Source organism: Oryctolagus cuniculus, chromosome 6, assembly GCF_051225735.1.
Source record: "Oryctolagus cuniculus isolate XC-2025 breed Fujian yellow rabbit chromosome 6, ASM5122573v1, whole genome shotgun sequence".
Lineage (NCBI taxonomy): Eukaryota > Metazoa > Chordata > Mammalia > Lagomorpha > Leporidae > Oryctolagus > Oryctolagus cuniculus.
In genome coordinates, this window is record NC_142872.1 from 15,192,935 (window position 1) to 15,210,030 (window position 17,096).

At 46.5% G+C, this 17,096-nt stretch overlaps 1 protein-coding gene across 5 annotated transcripts in view; it reads right to left on the reverse strand.

Moving 5' to 3' along the window:
• LOC149126026 (uncharacterized) overlaps positions 1–17,096 on the reverse strand; it is an 84,168-nt gene that overhangs the window by 23,719 nt on the left and 43,353 nt on the right. For 3 of the 5 annotated variants that reach the window (XR_016235274.1, XR_016235271.1, XR_016235272.1), the window contains one exon: positions 9,365–9,575. The exons of the other annotated variants lie outside the window; for them this stretch is intronic. The gene's annotated coding sequence lies outside the window, so the exon portion shown is untranslated. Of the gene's footprint in view, positions 1–9,364; positions 9,576–17,096 lie in introns of those variants that run through there. 5 annotated transcript variants of the gene reach the window in all.

Here is a 17,096-nt window from a genome sequence, read left to right on the forward strand (position 1 = left end):
CCCAGGGCTCCCCTCAGCCCTCTCAGCAAATAAACCAAGGCAGCACAATAAGGGTTACAGCCATGTTTCTAAACAAATAAGAACTGCCAAGTCTTGGTGCTGATATGAAATTATAATCACCGCCTTCTCGGAATGGTAGTATTTATCATGTTGTTAGCATTGTAAATTTGTACCATTGTAGATAGGAGTCACACAGCTTGGGGCCCTGTACCTCACCTATTGTTTTCCCTGTGTTATGATAAATTTCCAGCAACACTTGATTAAAACTGCCAATTTGTTGGGAATAAAGAGAATCTCTCGACACCACCAGGACTAATTACGTTGTCCTTGCCAAAGGGGTAGTTGAATAATTGCATGTGATTATTGCACAGGCATGGCGCTTTGCACGTCAGTAGCAAAGCAATGAAGATTGATTCCCTTTAATTAATCATTCAAAAATAGCCCCCTTGTATCATTCCCCAAATAGGAGGGAGCATGTTCCTACATCTTTCTTCCAAAAGGCGCCTGGATGCAATTGGTTCCCTGATGAGATATCAAAATGTGTGTGCCTGTCCGAGATAGGAGGACCCTCTCTGTAATTGATTGTGGATCCTATTCTCCTGGTTCTTTATCCCCAGCCCTGAACTCTCTTTGTAATCTTAACAGCCCGAAGCACATTTCCATAGCTTTCCTTAATTGTACTCTGGCTTCTCATTAGGAAAGAAGGCAACAACTCTTACCTGATCCAGGGTAGGATTTATTCTGCAGTTCTGCTAATGTGATATATCGGGCTCAGGTATTCTTAGCGTTTGGTTTGGAGGACTGGTGCCGTGTGGTACAACATTTTATTAGAAGGCCTTATAGACACCATGCCATATTATTTGCGTACTTTCTGGCTTCTTCAATCAATCTAACAAGGGCTTGTTTCTGTTTTCAAGACACTGTATCTACTTTCTCAACTCCACCCCTTCGACTTCAAGAGGCACTGCACGGGGAGCTTGATATACTGCTTTCTCTCATGTATTCTTACCATTAACGTGACCATTAACATTCTTTGCTCTGGGAGAAGACCCAGTCCACAGGGCTTGCTGACGGTCTTCTGGGAAGCAGTCCCATCTACGCTTGGGAATAGTGCTGCAGGAAGCTCACACCGCTTCCTAACTGGGGAACGGACTGTGGCACAGGCGAGCTCACCACACCCACACCTCTTTCCCTCCATCTCACTCCTCTTCCTTCCCGGAAAGCACCATACTAGCAAGTTTTCATACAATCTTATTTCCAACTGTTTAAGTCACTAGGGAAACAGGGCCAGTGCCCATCTTACTATGTGCGCTCCTCTCTGTGTTTATTTGGCTCCTTCCTTATCCCTTCTACCTCTACCTGATCTCGGTGGACAGATAGGATTGGATTGATTAGGTTTGTGAGCCGGAAGACCATGCCCTCCACCATGCCCCCTGTGTGATCTCACGCCCCTACCTGACCCCACCTGTACACCCAGCTGTCAATCAGACTATGTAACCATGCCTCTTTGGGAGTAAATTAAAGGCTTGGAACACAGGGGGCCCCTCCCTGAAGGCGAGCACCCTTTTGGCCTCCGCTCTGCCTCTGCTTTCCTGCCTGTCCGCTTTGTTCCACGTGGCACCCGCCTGCTCTCTGCCTGGGATGGACCCTGCTTGTGTTTACAAACTTCTTTCTCCCCTAAATAAAGCCCTCACTTCTCTGGGCATTTCTCTCATTGAATAAAATGTTAAAACTTACCCATGTTACCTGGTTCATTTTGAACTGGTATTCAGAATTCTTATTTGAATAGATGGCAAGAAGCCACCAGAATTCCTAGTATTAAAATTATTAATAAGGCTGGACACTATCATACCCACCAGCCCTACGTGGGGGAACAAAGCCCTTCCCAGGTCACCTTTCCAGGCTTCGTGGATCAGAGACAAAGGATGAAACAAACACACAACAGGCGAGGATCACATCAAGCTTTGCTTGCTGTATGCCTGGGTGCCAACGACACTGTTATTCTTTACACTTGCTGATACATTGTTTGGATGGGCTTTAGAGACGTGGGCTGGATATCTGCATGGGTGGGGTTACCTTCCTAGGAGGGGCGAGGAGTTGGGTAGTGTCTCCCAGAGTATCCATTCCAACAGGTTAGGTTTGCAGATGAAAAGACAGAAAGCCCACAAGAAATAATCCTCTCTGTGAAGTTCAACGAGGCTTTCTACATGGAAGAAGGAACAGGGCATGAGCAGAAATGCAGTTTAGGGTGCCATCTTCCAGAACAGCTCGGCCTCAGTGAACTAGCTGTCAAAGTCAGAAACAGACCAGAGAGAGAGGGCAAACCCAAGATCACACGGAGGGAAATGTACTGGGGGTGGGGGTGGGGGGAATGACTTAGACAGAAGCGTGGCCTGAGACTACCAGGAGCCAAGTCCCTGACACCTACGTGGGAGACCCAGTTCTTGGTGTCAGCCTGGCCCAGTGCTGGCCACTGCAGCCATCTGGAGAGTGGATCAGCAGAAGGAAGATCTTTCTCCATATCCCTCTCTTTCAAAATAAATCAATACATCTTAAAATATATATCTTAAAAAAATGGCCACGCCCACGTCAAGCTGGATCCCTACAAGTACTACAAGTTTGGAGTTGGCTCTGTGTGATAACCTCAACTACAGTGCTGACGCTTACCCCTTGAATTTCCGTTTTTATATGTGACATACAGAAAAGACAACGTGATTTTATAGGATACCGACAGAATGAGAAGTCATGCACATACATCAATGGGCACCTCATAGATTCTTACTGAAAGATAGGAAAATGACAAAGCGGGTATCAAAGTGACTTGTCTGTTGCCATGTTTTCCAGCCTCAAGGTATTGAGCTTTGAAAAGAATTTCAATTTGTTAATCAGTTTTCTTTACTTCCTTCCTGGCGGTTTATTTTAACTCTGAGGACAGTTAGAAATAAAATAATGTAAGGAAAAGCATGACATTTGGCTCTCTCAGCTTCTCCCTCACGATTCTTCTTCCTATTTCTTCTCACCTTTAGATCCAGAGAGCAGGGCTGGCGTAAAGAGAAATCACTACATAGCTGAGAATTGGCAAACTGAAGTTCTTGTAGCCCTGGACTCGTGAGAAGATGGGCAGAAAACAAAGACGTCACTCAAGAGATACCTGGGGGACCACCGCTGTGGCATAATAGGTTAAGCCTCCACCTGCGGTGCCAGCATGCCCTGAGTTCTGGTTCGTGTCCCGGTTGCTCCTCTTCCGATGCAGCTCCCTGCTAATGTGCCTGGGGAAGCACTGGAAGATGTCTCAAGTGGTTGTGCCCCACACCCACCTATGAGACACAGATGAAGCTCCTGGCTCCATATCAGCTCAGTTCCAGCCATTGCAGCCATTTGGGGAGTGAACCAGCAGATGGAGGACCTCTCTGTCTCTCCCTCTCTCTGTCTGTAACTCTGCCTCTCAGTCAATAAATATTTAAAAAATAAATAAAAGAAACACCCAGAAGGAAGCAATTGTGCACCTGCTCGGTCTTGGAGAAACTTGGTTGTTATTGCCTGTGAATATTGTAGGGGAGACAGGTCATCTTCTCATCCAAGGAAAAGAGAATAAAATAAGCATTATGAGAGTGCAAAGTAAGAAGCAAGTCACTGTCCAAATTCTCAGGCTACCTGGGCAGGGCGTGAAGGAAGGTGTGACGTTTGAAGAAGAGGAGGAGGGTGTTGACAGGTTATCACGGAAGCAGAGGCCATCCAGGTGGAAGGCACTTCCCCAGAGACCAGAGTCATGGAAGTGTAGGGACCACCGAGGAGCTGCAGAGAGGGGCAGCTGCGTGGGGGTCAGGAGGGATGGAGGCCAATAGGCGGCTGGCTCAGGAGCTGAGAAGACAAACAGCGGAGAGCGCTACTCACAGTGTTGATCTCATTCTGGGCAGAGGGCACTGGAGCTGGCAGCAACTCTACTCACTAGTAAGTTGGTCAGCAGAGATCACCGGAGGAGGCAAACCTGTCAGGCGCTCATCGCCATTATATCCCAGGCAAAAAATGAAGACGGTCTTCACATGCGTGGGGGCAGTGAGGACACAATGAGAGAGGCTGGATAGAAGTGTATTGGTAAAAAGGCAAATGCCACACAAAACACACAGTTTAAAACACAAGACTGAAACTTCTGGGGGCCAGCACTTTGGTATATGGGGTAAAGCCACTACCTGTAGTGCCAGCATCCCATATGGGTGCCGGTTCGAGTCCTGGCTGCTCCACTTCCAATCCCGCTCTCTGCTATGGCCTCGGAAAGCAGCAGAGGATGGTCCAAGTCCTTGGGCCGCTGCACCCACATGGGAGACCTAGAGGAAGCTCCTGGCTCTGGATCGGCACAGCTCCGGCCATTGTGGCCAATTAGGAGTGAACCAGAGGATGGAAGACCTCTCTCTAAATCTTTCAAATAAATAAATAAATCTTTAAAAAAGGAAGGAAGGAAGGAAGGAAGGGAGGGAGGGAGGGAGGGAAGGAGGGAGGGAGGGAGGGAAGGAGGGAGGGAGGGAGGGACGGGGGGGAGGAAGGAAGGAAGGAAGAAACTAACTAACTTCTGGCAGGTGTTTTCTAGGGCTTCCCTCAGCACACCCCAGGGTCTTGCCCTGCGTCTTCCACAGCCCCTCCTTCCCTCTGCCTCTGACCATGTCCTAATCACCACTTCATATAAGGACACCAGTCCTGCAGGAGGGTCCCCCAACACCATCAGGTCACCTCAGCCACCTTGGGAAAGGCCCTAATTGCAAGCAAGGTCATGTTCCGGAGGACTGGCCACCAGGACTCCAGCATGGGGCATTCTGGAGGACACCAATGTGCTGATAACCCTCGTGTTTTAATCTTCACTGATTCTGTACCTGACGCACTGTGTTTATGGTGTCGCATGGATAACAGGACTTGCAGCGCACATGCTCGGCTAGGACTCCCAGAGCAGCTCACGTATTTCCATCAGGTCCTCCCCAGATAAAAAAGGCGCAAGACAAAGATGCAAACCAAAGATTTTATAGGAATGCCCTTGAGAAATAGGAGCTCTTGTTTCTTAAACAGTGTTGTTTTTTTTTTTTGTTTTTTGTTTTTTTTTTTGTTTTTTTTTTTTTTTTGACAGGCAGAGTGGACAGTGAGAGAGAGAGACAGTGAGAGTGAGAGAGAGAGACAGAGAGAAAGGTAGTCCTTTGCCGTTGGTTCACCCTCCAATGGCTGCCATGGCCAGCACGCTGCGGCAGGCACACTGTACTGATCCGATGGCAGGAGCCAGGAGCCAGGTGCTTCTCCTGGTCTCCCATGGGGTGCAGGGCCCAAGCACTTGGGCCATCCTCCACTGCACTCCCTGGCCACAGCAGAGAGCTGGCCTGGAAGAGGGGCAACCAGGACAGAATCCAGCGCTCTGACCGGGACTAGAACCCGGTGTGCCGGCGCCGCCAGGCAGAGGATTAGCCTACTGAGCCGCGGCGCCGGCCTCTTAAACAGTGTTAAGTCAGGTGGGTCACAGGCATCCCGAATGGATTTGGGATCTCATGTGTGAGAGGTACACATGCAGCAAAACAGCCAAGGATACCTCCCTTCTGTTTGACTTGTGCTTCTTTTTATATTTAAAATTTTTTTTTTTATTTGACAGGTAGAGTTTTAGACAGTGAGAGATACAGAGAAAGGTCTTCCTTCCGTTGGTTCACTCCTCAAATGGCCACTACAGTTGGCTCTGTGCTGATCCGAAGCCAGGAGTGAGGTGCTTCTTCCAGGTCTCCCACGCGGGTGCAGGGGCCCAAGGACTTGGGCCTTCTTCTACTGACTTCCTGGGCCACAGCAGAGAGCTGAACTTGAAGAGGATCAACCGGGACCAGAACCTGGTGCCCATATGGGATGCCGACGCCGCAGGCGGAGGATTAACCAAGTGAGCCACGGCGCTGGCCCCCGAGGTGTGCTTCTACAGACCCAACTTCAAGGAAAACCATTTTTACAAATGCCAGCATTTTTTGCTAAAGAAATGATTCTCTCTCTCTCTTTCCCTACACACACACACACGCACACACACCAACTGCATTCAACATCAAGAACCAGCCCCTTGCCTCTAACTAAATGTGCCAGCATGGGTCTAGTGGCATTAGCGTGTTCTGAAGTCCCGAGGTGGCTACAGCTGATAATCAATACTCCAGATGTAATCTCAGAGTCTCTGCTTTTTTTTTTTTTTTCTCCCAAAGAGCATGAGCCTTTAAGGCTCGCATTAGGCAGCGTCAAGTTTCTTTTGATTTGTCAGTCACTGTCACCCTGGGTCTCCTCCTGCCTTCCTGTTTCTGGTGCTCTGCCGCCTGCAAGGCCCACACAATGCTGTGTCATGCCATAAAGAAAAATGAAGGACTTTCCAGCTCCTCAAATTGTCTCTTCTGGGAGCCTACTTATCAGAAGGCGCAACACAAAAGGAGGAAGTGCTTTAGGTGGATATTATAAATTCCGTCGGGGTTTCAGAAGTTGAACCATCTATTTTATTCTAGCGGGAGATGTTTTCTATGTATCTGCTGATTGCACATTCATTCTTTAATCTTTATACACGAGAAGCTAAAAGCAGAAAGCCATGGACTAAAATTTTCTCTGTAAATTGTTGAACATTTGCAACAGATATAGAAAATCACAGTGTGAAAGCTGTTAAAGCTGTGAAAAAATAAATTTGAGGCACCACAGGGAAGGGAGGTTTTACAGGAAGGCAAGGAAAGCAGCCGGAGTTTCCAAGTCCATTTTGTAATAAAGGAAATTATGGCCCACATAAAGCCCACTTTGGGAAATTTGCATTTTGATGGATAATACGCTTATAACAATTAGTATGAAATGTTTCTGGTTTACCTACGACAGGTTTCTAATAGATAGTCCACACGCGTCCTTAGAAGAACCTAACTGCTAATATTTGAAGTGCAGGTAATTCCTTGGTTCTCATTTAAAACACCATAATGCTCTCCTTGCTCCAGGCAGGCGAAAATAAAATCTCAATTAAAATAAAAGCAGGCATGGTTCCAGTTAAGCAATGATCATTTGGAGAATTAATGCAATAAAGCTTTTTTCCATAAAGTGCACAGTCGGCCTGGTGTGGGAGCGGTAATGACAGCCTGGGATTCCAGCCCCCAGACCCAGACCCAGCTTCTGCTTGAGCAAATGGGTGCAGCCTGCACGCATGACCTCACGTCTCTGGGCAGTGGCTTCCTGGAGGATAAGAATGAGATTGCGGTGATCAGCCCTGCTCCTCATCTAGCTCTGAAATGCTGAGCTTCGTGGGCTAAGTAACCTGTGAAAATCCTGTAGCAGCGAGACACCAGTGAACCCGCAGGAACTTGGCTTCAATATCATCTAAACTCAAGGAAATGAAGAAAACTCTACAGCAACAAGGTACAGAGATCACACGTTGGCAGCTCTGTGCCAAATTTGGTCTTTTATGCTCTGACACAACAATTTCATTTAAAAACAAGAAATCTTCAGGTGCTCAGTTTGCCGAAGTACCCAGCTTCCTTCCTGAAGTTTCTTAAAATTGACAAATAATAATTTTATATTTGTTTATTTGAGAGGCAGGGGTACAAACAAGGGTCACACCTGATGGTTCACTCCCCAAATGCCAGCAACTCCCAGGGCTGAAACTGGGAGCCAGACCCGCAGTCTAGATCCCCGACGTGCGTGGCAAGGATCCAATTACTTAAGCCATCTCCCGCAGGGTTTGCATCAGCAGGGAAACTGGAAACAGGGGCTGGAGCCAAGAAGCAAACCCAGGCACTGCGAGGTGAACGCAGCCATCTCGGCCCCTGTGTGAAAGGCCCACTCCTATCTGGATGTATTCATAAGGTGAACGGTGATGTCGTGATCCCAAGCTCGCTCCCTCAGTCTCCATCGAGTGTGATCCATCCACTCACATCGCCTGTCTGACCCCTTGGGAATCTGAGTGTATGACTTGGACCTAATAGTCATTCATTTGTTAAACCAGCAATTTATGCAGTTCTACGCAGTGGAATTGTAACAGTGAATAAAACAGACAAATCCACGCAGCAACCACATCTACTTGGGTTAGTGACTCCGAAGTCCGTTTTCACTGTGTGGGGAAATGGAAGCAGTCGGATGAAGTGCACGTGCAAAGCTGCGTATCCAGGACGACTGCATTTCTAAAGCAGAGGGGAAGATGATGCGGGACACCATACCGGGGATCGCGGCGCCTCACAAGTGCGAAGCTTCACCCCTACCGTCATAAACTTTACCAGGCACCGTGTTTCCCAAGGGATTCTATTGCTCCCGTCTGCTTCAAGCCAACATTTCTCTTCTGCCCCATCTCGGGGACTGAGGAGGGTCTCACTACCTTCTCATCACCTTAACAATGAGCGAGACATCCTAAGGCAGAGGCGCTGGATCCTTCCATTGATATTTCCTAGCTCTGCTGTGCTCTTGCTTCCACTTCTCGTTCCACTTCCTCTTTACCCATCTAGTTTCCATTCTAGCTCTCTCTCCAACCCAACGCCCATCTCTGAGTGGGAACGGTAAGATAGTTTCAGATATTAATGGAACTGCCCGTGGAATTTTGGATCTCGGGGCAGGCATCTGGCTGAGAGCCCTCTTGGGTTGCTCACATCTTTTATCAGAGGGGCTGGTTCACGTCTCATCTCCATTTTCCAATCCAGCTTCCAGTTGATGGGCATCCCATCAGGCAGCAGGTGATGGCTCAAATACGTGGATTCCTGCCACCCATGTGGAAGACTTAGACTGGATTGCAGCTCCTGGCTTCTGCTGGATCCAGTGTTGGCTGTGTGGGACATTGGGGAGTGAACCACCAGATGGGAGATCTCCCTTTGCCTCACATCTTCCCTACTTTCCTGTATTTTTCTTATAAAGGCCCCTTCCCCATGCTTCTAATTCAGTGTTCTGCTGCTTAATAAGCACCAACCCTCCAAAAAAAAAAAAAAAAACCGAAGTATATGAAGAGTTAATAAAGTTGAACAAATTTCTTTACTGATGAACTTTTCAGAACTCTTTATCATTCGCTAAGGTAGGTATATCATGTGATATATCTCACATATTTGATTGGAGAAATTTGAAGAACACAGCACAGGAGTAACACTCCATAAAACATTCTCAAAGGCTCACCTACTGCTCGAGAACTGGCTCACGTACCTTACCAGTGGCGTCTTCCTTCATGTCCCTAGGAGACTCTGAACATGAACATGAGGCAGATCATTGGTTCCTAGGGATTCCACTGCATCAGTGATAGTAGTTTTTATTTCAAATGTAAGTGTTGAGTTCATGAGTAATAGTAGGAAAATAAAATAAGTCTATTTGTTATTTAATAAATATTAACAATATTCTAGACTAGAACAAGAAGAGAACAATCTGTTTAAGATTTATTTATTTATTTGAAAGGCAGAGTTACAGAGAGGCAGAGGCAGAGAGAGGTCTTCCATCTGCCTGTTCACTCCTCAGATGGCCACAAGGGCTGCAGCTGCGCCAATCCAAAGCCAGGAGCCAGGAGCTTCTTCTTGGTCTCCCACATGGGTGCAGGGGCTCAAGGACTTGGGCCATCTTCCATTGTATTCCTTGGCCATAGCAGAAACCTGGATCAGAAGTGAAGCAGCTGGGACTCAAACCAGTACCCATATGGGATGCTGGCATTGCAGCTGGCAGCTTTACCTGCTACATAACAGTGCCAGCCACAAAGGAGCAATCTGAAAGAAATGGGCACCCCCTGGGCTGCTGGAAGCATGCCTGACAGCTATGGGGAGAAGCCATGGGGTAGGATTACACAGGTGAAGCTAAGTGACTAACCAGTGTCACTTGTATTGCTTTTTACAGATTTACTTATTTATTTATTTGGAAGGCAGAGTTACAGAGAAGCAGAGGCAGAGAGAGAGAGAGAGACAGAGAGACAGAGAGAGAGAGAGAGAACTTGCATCTGCTAGCTCACTCCTGGCAGCAACAGCCAGAGCTGGGCCAACCTGAAGCCAGGAGCCAGGAGTGTCTTCTGGGTCTCCCACCCAGGTGCATGGGCCCAAGTACTTAAGCCATCTTCTATTGTTTTCCCAGGCCACAGCAGAGAGCTGGATCAGAAGTGGAGCAGCCAGTTCATGGACTGGCGCCCATGTGGAATGCCGGCACTGCAGGCAGCAGCCTTACCCACTATGCCACAGTTTCATCCTCATCACCTGAATTTCAAAGGAAAACTTTTTCATACTAAGCATTCAACTGTCAAAAACAAATACCCATAACGGCCAAGGAAAGATCAAAAAATATAAATAATTTTTTAAAATTATTTCCTCCTCTCTCTCTTCCTTTCTTCCTTTCCCTTCTTTCTCCCCTGCTCCCTCGTTGACAAAGGCATTAGACTGGCCTGAATAAGGAGCTTACTGGAGTAAGCAGGTCTGAGCCCTGATTAGCCTTGTGCTTTGTGGCAGGGTGGGCAGGGGTGGCCAGAACAGCACCAGAGATTGGCAGACCGACAGACTGCACACAGAGACAGTGAAACATTGGAAGTCGGGCTTCTCAGAGGAGGAAAGGACACAGCTAGAGAGAACTCTGTGGTATTGGTTTACAACTGGATGCATCAATGTAAATTCAAGACTTTCAATAAATAAATATTGAAGGGCAGCAGAATCTATCACCTCAAAACAGGCCACTATAACATAAGGATTATTTCGAGCCGAAGGCAGTTAAGATGAAAAAGCAGTCATGCACCACGTGATGACGATTCACCCAACCATGGAGCACACATATGTTGGCTTTTCCATAACATTATAATGGAGCCGAAAAATTCTGTCCTGTAGCCATGCTGGAGCCACTGTAACACCCCAGCCCACTAACTACATGTCCGGGGTCACGCCGGTGTCACAAATCTACTGTACTGCCCGTGGTATCAAAGTATAGAACAGGGACTGGCATTTAGGGCAACAGTCAAGCCAGCAACACTTGTATCCCATACTGGAGGTGCCTGGGTTTGAGTCCCAGTTCTGCTTCCCACCCAGCTTCCTGTTAATGCACACCCTGGGAGACAACACGTGATGGATCAACTACTGGGGTTTCTGTCACCTATACAGGAGACCTGGATTGAGTTCTGGCCTCCTGTCTGGCCTGTCCCAGTCCCAGCAGCGGCAGGCATCTGGGGAGTGAACAGCAGATGAAAGATCTCTGTCTCTCTGCCTTACAAATAAAATGAAATAAGTATTTTAAAAGTGTATAGCACATACAATTACATACAATACATAATATTGGATAAGGACAATAAATGACTACATTATTGGCCTATGTACTTATTTTACTTTTTCATTTATTTATTTATTTGACAGGTAGAGTTATAGACAGTGAGAGAGAGAGACAGACAGAAAGGTCTTCCTTCCGTTGGTTCACTCCCCAAATGGCTGCTACGACCGGCGCTGTGCTGATCCGAAGCCAGGAGCCAGGTGCTCCTTCCTGGTCTCCCACATGGGTGCAGGGGCCCAAGCACCTGGGCCATCCTCCACTGCCTTCCTGGGTCACAGCGCCGGCCCCTACTTTTAGTTATTTTAGAGCATACTTCCACTTAGAAGAAAAGTTTTGCTATAAAACGATGCCAGCCAGCACCGTGGCTCAATAGGCTAATCTTCCACCTTGCGGCACTGGCACACCGGGTTCTAGTCCTGGTCGGGGCACCGGATTTTGTCCCAGTGGCCCCTCTTCCAGGCCAGCTCTCTGCTGTGGCCTGGGAGTGTAATGGAGGATGGCCCAAGTGCTTGGGCCCTGCACCCCATGGGAGACCAGGAGAAGCACCTGGCTCCTGGCTTCAGATCAGCGCGGTGCGCCGGCCACAGTGCGCTGGCTGTGGCGGCCATTGGAGGGTGAACCAACGGCAAAGGAAGACCTTTCTCTGTCTCTCTCTCTCTCACTTCCACTCTGCCTGTCAAAAAAAAAAAAAAAAAAAAAAAAAAGGCAGGATGCCAGGGTCAGCACCGTGGCATAAAGGGCAAAGCCGCCACCTGCTGTGCCAGCATCCCAAAGGGGCACCAGTTCAAGTCCCAGCTGCTCCACTTCCGATCCAGCTCTCTGCTATGTCCTGGGAAAGCAGTAGAAGATGGCCCAAGTCCTCTGGCCACTGCACCTGTGTGGGAGACCCGGAAGAAACTCTTGGCTCCTGGCTTCGGATCAGCTCAGCTCTGGCCACTGCAACCATTTAAGGAGTGAACCAGCGGGTAGAAAACCTCTCATTCTCTCTCTCTCTCTCTCTCTCTCTCTCTCTCTCTCTCCATCTGCCTCTGCCTCTGCCTCTGCCTCTGCCTCTCTGTAATCCTGCCTTTCAAATAAATTTTAAAAAATCATAAAGAAAAAAAACAGGATTCTATGTTACACCATCAGTAGCCTCATGCATCTCATGTTTCCTGAGTCTCTTGATGGCATCATTTTCTCTTGCACTTGGTTCATTATCGTGTTGTTTTGTTCATCATGGCCCTAGGAGTATGTATGTGTATGTGTATATATCTCCTAGGTATATCTTGCCCCTAGAAGCTATGGCCAACATCTCATCATGAGGACATCCCAGACAATTCAAGTCAGGCCTACTCTACAAAATAACGGGCCTATAACCTTCAAAAATGGCACGACCAGGAAAGTCACAGAAAGATCAAGGAGTTGTTGCAGATCAGAGAGGAGAGAAGGGTATTACATGGGAGCAGCCCGAGGATGAGGTTGGATTCTTTGCACAAAGGAGGTGACGAGTGGCGACATTTGAGCCCGATCTCCTGCAGAAGGGGCTGAAGGAGCCCTGTGTTCCAGCCTGGCCCGTCTTCTGTAAACTTGAACCATGTTTCCCTCCACCACCATCTCCCTTCTAGTTCTGCAGCTGTTTGACTTCATGATCCACAGCCCACTGCCTGCCACCCCCTCTATGCCTAGAGCACAGTGAACCTTCTAGAATGTGTGTGGAAGACAGGAGAGGAGGGAGAGAAGGAAGGCAGTCAGAGTGACCCCTGGGCCCGACGGTTCAGTTGGGCTACTCTCTAGGATGGGGCTGGGCTATGCAATGACTGTGGAAAATTCCATCCTTGCCTCTAGAGGACAGAAAAATCATTGAACTGCATTTCTGGACCAGTTTGTCATTAAGCTGGAAAAAGCTATTTTGTTGCCTTAATTAGTTTTATTGTTTTGACATTTTAGCTTTTGAGAGGTTTTGTGGTGAAATTCAAGTACAGTATTCCATTGCCACTGGAGTCTATTTTAATGATTATTATACAATTGAACCTGCTAATAGGAAATATTTTTTTTCTCCAGAAAACAAACAAAATTCACATAGGAATGCTCAAGGGCCTCCACTCTACTCTAAACCTGTGTGTGGTGTTTTCCTTTAAAATAGAGAAAAAAAAAAGTGGGGGGTGGTGTGGGGAGGATTAAACTATACTGGGTTCTGCTGAAAAACCCTCCAAGGAAGTTGCGGTCAAACGGACAAGTTAGGGAGGCAGGGCGTCTCAGGAAGGGGCCTTCTCCACCCTATTTAATTCCCGGGATTAGAACACGTACTACTAAAACAATGCATTCGCCATTTCGTTCAGGGTCATCTTTTTATACGGCGCCTAAAGCTTTGCTTCCGTCTCTTACACGAGGCTCTTCCTGGGACTCTGTTCTTGGTCACCAGACTCCCACACGCTGCCAACCACACAAAGCAGATTTTGCTGCTGGAAGCAAAGCCCCACCCATCTGCTCAGGAAGCAGGCCTGGGCTCCCTGGATGACCCCAATCGGGCATCGTCTGTCCTAATGGGAGCTGCAGCGTGGTACCCAGAGGCATTCCAGTTACAAGAGCGTGGTAAACAATTAAACCTCATTTCCATTTCACAATTAGGTTTCACTTACATTTTACTGTGATTTTTACACGCATCAAAGGCTTTATTTCACATCTTTACTAAATCCACAAACCGTGAATTTAAGCGTCCCATATTTTTGACATGTTATTCCACATGCTAAATGTCAGGAGTCTACATTTGGTTGAACAAAGGCTAAGAATTATACAAGAGTGTGCCCAAATTGAAATGAAATGGCTCTGAAATCTAAAAGCGAAGCTAAATCATTCACAGCGGCTTTGTAAAAGCCTGAGAGATGAAATGCAAATTTCCTCCGGTGTTAAATAAAATATGTTTAACTCGTGTCATGTATTCTAAAGATCTCCTTGGCAAGACTTCTGAAGGGCTGTCAGTTTATTAGGACACAGACGATATCCATCAATTGGAAATCAATACTTACTGCTGGGTTCTAATTGTAAATTACTGCGAAAATGCAGGTGGTAAACAGTCAGGGCATTTCCGGCTAATCGTCTGAAATGAAATGGGGCTGATTTCCAGTACATGGGTTGGGAGAGGCTTTTTCTTTCCCTATAAATTTGCTTTTAATCCTCATTTTTTTTCGGGGTTTGGCTTTCAGAGAAAGCTCTCTGGATTGTTACTTTTCAAATTCTGCAAAACAGTGCTCTATGAATCCAATCTGATGATGTTCATGGGGAAGGAACGTGCATTTATGTTTTATTGGCACAGATAAGAAAGAGATTTTTTGCCTCTTTACTTTCCTTTTCATGGACACTTTACTCCCAAATATACAACAGTGCGCATTCATTGGCCTTTTAAAATACTTTCTATACAGAATTTCAAATGCTTTCCTTTTTCAAAGTTCCTCATCCTGACTTAATGTCAGTATAACAAAATATTCCCTTTTTGTGCAAAAACACAAAAAAGAATTTTATACTCAGTGAAAAGGCCTGAAACTTCACAGAGAGAACAGAGGCTTCCTTTTTTCTTTTTGTTAAGTACAGGTTGTCTTAGTTCCCCCACTAACATCTACCACTATGTTATTTACAGTGTAATCATTAAAAAACTTGGCTTTGCTTGCCTCATCAGCAGAGAGAAGGATTCCACCTCCAGGACTAATGCTTTCCACTCCACATTTGCATTAGGTCCTTGGGGCTTTCCAGTTACCTGGCTTCAGGCCAGCATTCAGTCAGTGGCCATCCACCACGTACAAGGCACACATTCAATAGCCACTACCCTTACATGACACAGGATCTACTAGCAAAACATGAAAACGAAAAACGATGTCCAGTGTGGGAAGCAGTAGGAGAGAGGTGTTGGGGCACGCCCGGGAAACCTAAGGCCAGAAGCATCACGCAAACCCTGAAAATCGGGGCTGGGTAGGGGGAGCAGGGCAGAGGGGAAGAAGAGACCTAGAGTGACTCTCCACTCCGCCTGCTAGTTTCCCAGGAAGAGATGACGCAGTAACAAAGACTAAAAGTAAAAAAATCAACAGGAACTCAGAGTGGTCGTGACCGTGCCTCCGCTTTGAAGAACTGAGGACATGGAGCTACACCCTTGACCCACATTCTGCAGAACTGAGATTAGCAAAGCGGTGATGAGGGCATGCTGAGAGAGCCTCACACACCAGCAAGCTCCCAAGATCCTCCCTCTCATTTTTGGCAAAGGCTTCAAAGAGCACCCAAAGCCCCAGGAAGTTATTAACAATTTATTTTTAGTGCATGTGCAAAATGTTAATTCTACTCACATATCCTAGAAAAGTTTGGCATGCAAAAAAATAAATAAATAAACCAAAGTTGGGTCAGCACTTGCTGTACCTGTTGAGAACTGCTTGGGATATTCTGATCCCATATCAGAGTGCCTGAGTTTGAGTCTTCGCTCTGCTCCTAATTCCAGTTTCCTGTTAATGTGTAGCATGGGAAGAAGCAGGAGAGAGCTCAAGGAGTCAGACGCTGCCATCGCTGTGGGAGACCCAGACTGAGTTCTAAGTCCTAACCTTAGCCTGTCTCAACCCTGCCTGTTGCAGACATCTGGGGAGTGAACCAGCAGACAGAAGATCTCTCCCTGTTTCTCTTTCTGTGCCTTTCAAAATAATAATAATAATAAATTTTAAAAACCTTGGAAGCATTTTGAGCCATCAATCAGAACTCTAATCAATTGCCAATAGAAAATATTCACACAGATACATATGTGCACATACTAAGACATACCAAAACATGTAGCACACACATACACATGTATATATATATCAAACACAGCCATTTGCAGGCAATATACACACATACACATGAAAACACATGCAGCAACAAATATGCAGATGCAGATACACACATAAGCACACAGAAAGAACACCACTTAGAAATATCATCCTCATCATGGCACAGCCTGACCATATACACTCTACCTTCAATTCTCTCTCACTTACACTATTTCATTAACCTTTACCAACCCAAGACTACTGAAAACCAGAAAACGGTGCCTACGTCTCCAAAGCCCAGATTGCTTTTCTATTCCAACAGGCTGTTCTGCTACTGAGTGACATTTTCACGGACTCGATCCTTAACTGAAAAGCAAAGACAGGAGGAAACAATGCCTGAAGATTTGGGGAAAGGAATGCCAGAGCCGGAACAAGATCCCAAACGCAGAGCTTCTCTTGGAACCATTTTAGAAATGTTTATTCCACTGTTGTTTAACAACTGGAATGCTAATTTAAATCTTCCACTAGGGTAGGGTAGACCATTTCTGCTGCTACTCGTCTCTCTCTCTCTCTCTCTCTCCCTCCCTCCCTAATATTTATTTACTTGAAAGATAAACAGAGACATAGAGAGATCTTCCATCCAGGAGTTCACTCACAAAATTGCTGCGACAGCCAGGTCTGGGACAGGCCACAGGCAAAGCATTTTAACATATGTAGGCACGTGTACATCAAAAATAAAAGGATGGACATGAGCATTTCACTCTATAAGGTACTATAAAATTAAAAAAGTTGACTTTGTTACACATTATCATCTTGCAGTAATAATGGTACCTTAAAATCATAGAACTCTATGTCAGACCTCAACTGACAGAGGTGAGCAGTCCTGCCTATGCAAATATATATCCTCAAACAGCTATATTCTGATCAGCTTTGCACCCTCATCTATAGGTTTTGCTTTTCCCTTACCCACTGCTTAACCAGATCCCAGGAAATCCCCCTTTAGCAAAGGGTTTTAGGTTGACAACAGTGTTGCAAAGCTGAGAAGTACTTTCTAGATCACATGCAGTTTTTGTAAAATGTAGCTTTACTACCTTCCTATAAATAAGCATTAACCTCATCTAC